The 7,641-nt window shown below is 35.2% G+C and overlaps 1 pseudogene; it reads left to right on the plus strand.

The window, feature by feature from the left end:
- Positions 1-5,450, plus strand: LOC122088420 (annotated as a pseudogene).
- Positions 5,451-7,641: the final 2,191 nt, after the last annotated feature.

Below are 7,641 nucleotides of genomic sequence, written 5' to 3' on the forward strand. Positions count from 1 at the left end.
TCTGCTTTTCTTCTTTCAATTCTTGACTCCTCTTCTCCCCTCAAAGATCAATTGGTAGTCATTCAGAATCAGACAGTCTTGGGCAATTGAGAGAGGGAAAGATGCTGAAGCAAGAAGAGTTAGTGGAGGAGGAGGAAGGAACACTTCAAGGGCAAGCAGACATTTGGAAGATAATGCTTAGCTTTGCAGAATCCATGGCCCTGAAATGTGCGGTTGAGCTACGTATAGCCGATATCAACTCCCACGGCCATCCCATTACCTCATCGGAGATCGCCGCCAGCCTTGACTCTCCTTCTCCAGACGTCTACTACCTAACACAACTCATGAGGCTACTGGTGCACAAACGTATCTTCACCTCATCACAACCTATAGCCGACGATGGCCGCAGCAGCAAAGAAGCTGTTTATGGGCTAACCGACTCCTCCAAACGGCTCCTAAGGGACTCCTCTGTGTTAAGCCTAGCAGCGTTGGTTGTTGGGGATCATTTACCATATTAAACATATGAATAACCTTATAATATTTAGAATACAAGAATCATAAAAGATATTTAACCATAGGTATAGTCCCTAAACCAATATCAATAAAGTATTCCATTCCTATCCTTTGGGCTAAGAATGCACTGGTCCTCTTATAAATCTAAATTTAATGTGAAAATACAATTATTTTTATCACATATGGACTTAGAAATCTCTAAGTTATAGTCATTTCCATACATGTATTTTCTTTAACTTGGGTGACATCACCTTTGGGCAAATGTCACCAACTTTGTTGCGCTTAAAAAAACTATGAAAGAATAGGATGTGTCACTTTGGTGAATTCCATCCAATCCTTTCATAGCTTCCTAAAAATATATTGTGTAGCATAAAATGTGTGGAAGCTCACACCCAGTTTAATTCTAACATATTTATCCATCATAGGGTGTTTCAAATAAAACGAACAAGTACAAAATGACATGAATATGAATTTACTATACATTTCAGCCATAAATAATTCTTCAATATCATGATAATAATAAATCAATGCAAAACTCAAAATAATTATTTTGCATGAAAAATAATATAGTACACTGAATTTATTCTCCCACTAGCAACCTAGTATACTAACCTTCTACTGGTAACATCTTCCTACTAGCAACCTAACATACTGAATTTATCCTCCCACTTGGTTCGACCAGTCATAAATTAATCTATTTATTGGAGAACACAATTTGTTAAATGTGACATACATATAAACTTGTTCACATAAGCCCAAAAACAAAAGAAAACCAAACATTTATCAATTAATGTTCATAAATAGGTTTTCAAAGAACAATGGCAGTGTTTGAGAACTTGGTATTGGATTGATCAAAATCGATACTAATCCAACTCAACCAATCCGAATTGATCCAATCAGAATATAAAAATAACACATTAAATAAACCTATAACCTATGGTCATAGTTATGAAATCCTCAACCACCCTATTATCATTGATCAACTGTCCAATACCTTTTAAGGTAAAATCTTTACTTTAAAAGCATAATGCCAAACTATTGATTTGGTTTTCCTAGTATAGAAAACTAGGTCTTTGAGGCATATGTAGACCTTTATATTCTCAAGCCACTTTTAAAGACATTCAGTTTAATGGTTCAACTCAAGGAAGAATAATCTATTCAGTCTTTAATTAATGCATGTAACATCAATAAAATTAAAACTAATATTACATCACTAACCATTAAACATAACTAAAGTGTCAACTGAACTACATTCTCAATCGTTGGGTCTGGATTGCACTACTCCACTCAAAAACTACAATGACCGTGGGAGATCTTCAACTTAAAAAATTTATGCCACTTTTGGAATAATAGAAACTTCTAGGTTAAGATCTGTCTAAAGTACACTTGCATTTATGCTTATCATTTATGCTTATCTTTGATAATGTCGCCTTTGGGCAAGCATTCCTTAATTCCTGCCAATAATTTTTTATGTCTTTGAAAATAAGATAAAACCTTTAAGTTGCAAATCTATTGCAGTAATCTTAGATTTTATCACTTTAGTGGGTTCCATCCATTCCACTACAATAGCTTACAACTACATTTGACAGCTTAAATTTGTGGGTTATTTAAACATGAATTAAATATCAATTTACATGTAAAAGAATAAGCATGTAATTATTAACAAAATAAATATTACAATGCTCAATCGTCAATTACTTCAAGAGTGTCAACCGGAACTACATTCCTGACCTTTGGGTCTGAAATATACTAGTCCACTCAAGTTTCTATTATTACTACGAGACTTCTTATAACTTTCGAAAAGTACCGCCATCTTTGGATGGACAACATCTTCTAGGTTGAGAAATCCCTATTCTATTTTTCACTTACTTTAACCTTAACTTTTCTTTGATAATGTCACATTGGGTGAACATTAGCAACCTTGTTACCAACCATTATTCTATCTTTTCAAACAAAGAAGACATTTGATTTGTATTCTATTACAATAAGGTTGAACTTTACCACTTTGGTGGATTCCATCCAATCTTACTGCAATAGTCTATAAATTCATTCCGATAGCTAAAAGTGGGATTGTTTAAGCATGAAAAAATATTCATAAACAAAAGCATGAACTATCATTACCAAGAATAAATAAGTTTATATTCTAATATGCAAGTGATGTATGAGTTGATTTTCTTTTATTTCTTCTAATTAATAGGAAAATTATAAAGAATCATTAAATACTCATACTTCTAACTTATACAAGCAGAACATAAAAGTTTATCAAAACTAGGCTCATAATATATCAAAAAGAAGAGCACGAAAAACTGGACTCAACTCAAAATACCAGGGTAAAAAATTCTTCATCGTTTGCCCGTACGAGCCATTTGAAGTTGTAGAAACAAAAATAGATCAAAATCAATATAGTTTGCCCAAACCAACCAGTTTGGCTAAGTGGTCTAATCCGGTTCAGGCATATTAGTTCTGGGTAAAAAATCCAGGTCAAACCCGGTTGTCTTTGGGTCGGGTATCTGGGTCAAAATTCAGGTCAAATGGCCAACCTTTGACCGAGTCAAATAGGTTGGTCATGAGTTGACCCACTACACCTTCGGGTCAACTCGGTAGGGTTTTCGAGTTGACCTGGCGATGACTCACTGCCAGTTTTTTTTTTTTAATAAAAACTTTTTTTCTCTCCTCCAACAATCGATTTCTGGTGCCACGTGCCAACGACTCCAGAGGTTTCCAATAACTTGCAGTATACCATCGTGAACATCTTCTTGTTCTCTACAACTTTTGTGAAGAAATTTTTTTAATCCGAGACCTTTAAGTAATGGTAAAATTATGATTTCCATGAGTTGGGACCCAAATCCTATACAAGATCAATTTTCCTTTGATTTTTCTTGATTCTAACACTATAAAGCTTGGCTCTGATACTAATTGTTGGGGATCCTTTACTATATTAAACATATGAATAACCCTATAGTATTTAAAATACAAGAATCATAAAAGATATTTAACCATAGGTATAGTCCTAAACCAAGATCAATAAAGTACTCCATTCATAGATCTTAAAATACATAACCATATAGATTTACCATATCTATAATAATCAATGGAACATCCATGACATGAACCATAAATGGGAATAGAGAAGTATCTGTGTAAGTTTAGAAGCCCCATGAACCTCTGTCCCATGTGGTTAAGCATTACTCCCATGAAGATGACAATGACAAACAATGTAAGTGGAGTCCTTCTACTGAGATCTTCTGTAGCCTCTTACTCTAGGGTTTCCTCTCTTTCTGTGCACTTGCTCTTGTGAGAAAGCCGTGCTCCCAAAACTAATAAGGCATTAAAGAATGGTTGTAGGGACCGTCAGTATTCTAGTTATAATAGAATCCCTAAAACCCTATTCCACTCTCACAATGTTCTCACAATGGAAAGAGCTAGGAGTTTCCTAATCAGAGTGGGTCTATAATTGCTTGGGCCCAATAGATCAATCGGTATCAGTTAAGCCCACATAAAAATCCTAACATTGGTGCCAATGGAGAACCATCCATCTTTTACGGCGTCTTGTCATTACCTTAATAAATGTGTCCAAGGAGGTGGCGTGGCTTTCCCCAAAGCTCACAGTTGCGATGTCTGGGACTTCGTTGCGGCCAACCCAGAGTTCAACAATGTCTTCAATGAGGACTTGGCCTGCACTTCAAAGGTTGTTCTCAAGGCTGTGTTGTCGGCCTACAGAGAAGGGTTTGCAGGTATGGGATCAAGGTCGGCGGTGGTGGATGTGGAAGGAGGGACTAGGATGGCGGTGGCGGTGGCGGTGGCTGTGGCAGAGATCGTGAAGGCTCATCCGCATATAAAGGGGATCAACTTTGACTTAACACATGTCATTGACACTGCACCACAGTACCCAGGTGTCTCTCACATCGCAGGGGATATGTCTGCGTCCATTCCTAAAGTTGATGCTCTCCTCCTCAAGGTAACTAACTTCCTAACTCTCTATTCTCTTCTGATCTGGATTTTATCTTTACCATCAATCCGATGAATTTGGATCCATTGTTTGTACGTTCATTTAGATGTACATGTGAGGACTCAACAGTTTGAGTGAAGAAAACCCCTAACCAGCGAAGGACTTGCTTGCTTCCTTCGTTTGGTTTTCCTGAACTAAGACTACCCTCACTGATCTCTCTCAAACTTAAATTTGATCAAATTTAAAACTCTCCATCCATTTCTAGATGTACATGTGAGAATCCAACAACTGTCCCTTATTTTATTTTATATATTTCTTGTTGGATCACCTTTGTAATAAAAAAAGTGGGACAATACGTGAAGTGTAATACGTGAATCGAAGCTCAAATCAGATCCCTCATGTTCCCCTTTTGACAATGACAACACCCAACATATGTAATTCCTCTTTTAGGTGATCTTAGGGTTTCCCTTTCTCAATTAGGGACCTTGTACGCCTTGATCAAGACACATGGACTTCACTAAGCCTCTTTCTAAGATACAAAGGTCTATGGACTTAGTGGAGTTCATGTATCCTGGTCAGGATGTACAAGAACCTGATCTCGTTGAAGTATATCCAACTCAAAAACTTAAGCAATTAAATGGATAAACTCAAAGCCAATGTCAGATGATTCCCAATACCAATGCCATCTAATATTTCTATCTATACATTTGTAGTGGGTACTGCATGATTGGAGTGACGAAAACTACATAACTATTTTGAAGAATTGCCGAAAGCATTGCCAGAGAAAAGCGGAAAAATCATTATTCTTGAAGTGTTGTTGGAACCAGAAGGTGAAGGCTTATTTGCTGAAACTGGATTGGTGTTTGATTTGCTTATGATTTCTCACATTGGTGGTAAAGAGAGGACCAAGATAGAATGGATGAAGTTGTTGGAGGAAGCAGGATTTCCTCGCTATAAAATTATTCAAATTCCAGCTCTGCCATCCATTATTGAGGTCTACCCAGAGTGATTTAGTTTCTTGAATGTGCTTAATCATTGTACCCTTGGCAAGGATATATATCCAATTTGAACATTGGAATAATAAATAATGTATGTGGTCGATGCTAGAATTGTCTCTATCATTAGCTCTAAATTATGTTAGTGAATAGGGAAAGTGTTTTCTGTCTGAGAGTGGCCCCTGCGTCCGAACACAAGAGTGCCTCTAAAAGGGGTATGGTGGTTATTGTGCCGCCTTTTCTGTGGCACAAGGTCTCTCTCAAATAGAAAACTTTGTCCCTAATTAATAATACCAATCCCCTAAAGTCCAATGAATAAGTTGTTTAATGATTATGGATTGATAAATGGAATGAATCAGTAGTAGTATGCATATACATCTTGAAAATACCCCCATCATGGTGAACCTCTCCTTGTGATCAGGATGAGGTAGACGCCTCCTAGAATAGGGTGGATTGAATCGGAGTTTTCTTAGGTAGCCACCGACCTAAAGTTAATCCTTAAAAGAATTGTATGCGAGAAACTATAGAAAAAATGTTATAATAAAGCGCAATAGCAGGCCTTGAAGCTACGTAGATGAGGCTTTTGGGGACCTATTCGACAAAAAAAAAAAAAAAAAGTTAATTTTTTGGCTTAAGAGGACAGCTCTGTGGTTTTCTCAAACTTCTCTCTTGAAATCGTTTTATATATATATATATATATATATAAATATATACTTCTTTTTAAGGAGGGAATCGCTTTTAAAAGCTTGACCTGTGATTAAATTTAGGAGAGGATTTCCTAAAAGACAGCATGATACCTATACCAACACATAAACCAATAAGAGCACTAATAGAAGCATCAATAGTCTCAGGATTTTCATTTTTCATGAGGATTGGGATGGGTATTTTACCCTCCACTATGTTTGGGTGTAGAGTCCATGTTGTCTTTTAGGTTTCTTTTTCCCTTAAATATAAAATTGTTGCAATAATAGAAAGAAATATCCAAGTTATTAATTTAAAATAAGAATTACGAAAAGATTCTTTGAGCCAATCATAGAGGGTACAATAGCATCCTACTTATATCCTATATTCCTAGTCCTGTTTAGACACCCCAGATAATTAAAACATTTTAAATACTCAAAGAATCTTTGGAGGCCCGAGTAAATTATTTGTATCTATATTTGGGAAATCATCATATATCAACCGTATTAATGAAATCACCAGAAAAGGGATCGAATTCGTAGAAACCAACAGTAAAATAAAATTCTTGTGCCGTTAGATGTCTAGAGGAGGTAAAACGGTGCTTGACTCCAAATTTAGCCAAATCAAAACTGAGAAGATATGAGAGAGCTATGAGTTTTGAAGTTAGTATATATATATATATATATATGTATTTCTAAAAATAATTTCTACATTTTTTTGGGGTTTACCTTTTAGAGAGATAATAGAATTACATGTCGTCACAAGTTATATGACACTTGAACCATGAAATAAAAACTCGTTATGTTTCAATGTTCAAATTTATTCTTCAATTTGATTATCCAATCACTCCCTTAAGAAAATTCCTTAAACAATAAGATAAGGTGGAAAGAATGCTATTTATTGAAATTTCTATAAACAGAAACTATTTACGTAATTAATTTATGAAAACAAAACCGATTCACATTTGAACCAGACCGGATAAATTCAAAACTAGACCGGACCCAAAGGACCTAACCAACTAATACAACGACCAATAGTCATAAATAGATTTTAGAAATCATTTCAATAAACTAAACTAAAACAAACTTTTTGTTTTTTATATAAACAATTTATGATTTATCTGTTTATTGGGCTTCACAAATGAGTTTCACAAGAACTATGATGAAGTAGTTAATAAACCCACAACATTGGTTTTTCAATAAAACCCATTACTTTGTCTTATTGTGGGTTTTTTCAATAAAACCCATTACTTTGTCTTTATTAGAAAGCCCAACACTTTGGTTTAGCTTAAGCCCACAACGTATGTGATAAGAAGATGAAAAAAAAAAAAAAACAAATGTAAAAGACAAGAAGAAAAAAAATTCCATTTTCAAAAGCATTATTAAAAAAATAAAAGAAAATTAATAAGATAATAAAAGCTGGCCACGGCCTAATAAATTTGATTTCAATATGTGTCGCTGTACCAGCCCTAGGCTGGATGTAAGAAAGGACACATAAGAATCTTCAGACCATATCTGACACAAA

This window comes from Macadamia integrifolia, chromosome 9 (genome assembly GCF_013358625.1).
Source record: "Macadamia integrifolia cultivar HAES 741 chromosome 9, SCU_Mint_v3, whole genome shotgun sequence".
In the NCBI taxonomy this organism is placed as follows: Eukaryota; Viridiplantae; Streptophyta; class Magnoliopsida; order Proteales; family Proteaceae; genus Macadamia; species Macadamia integrifolia.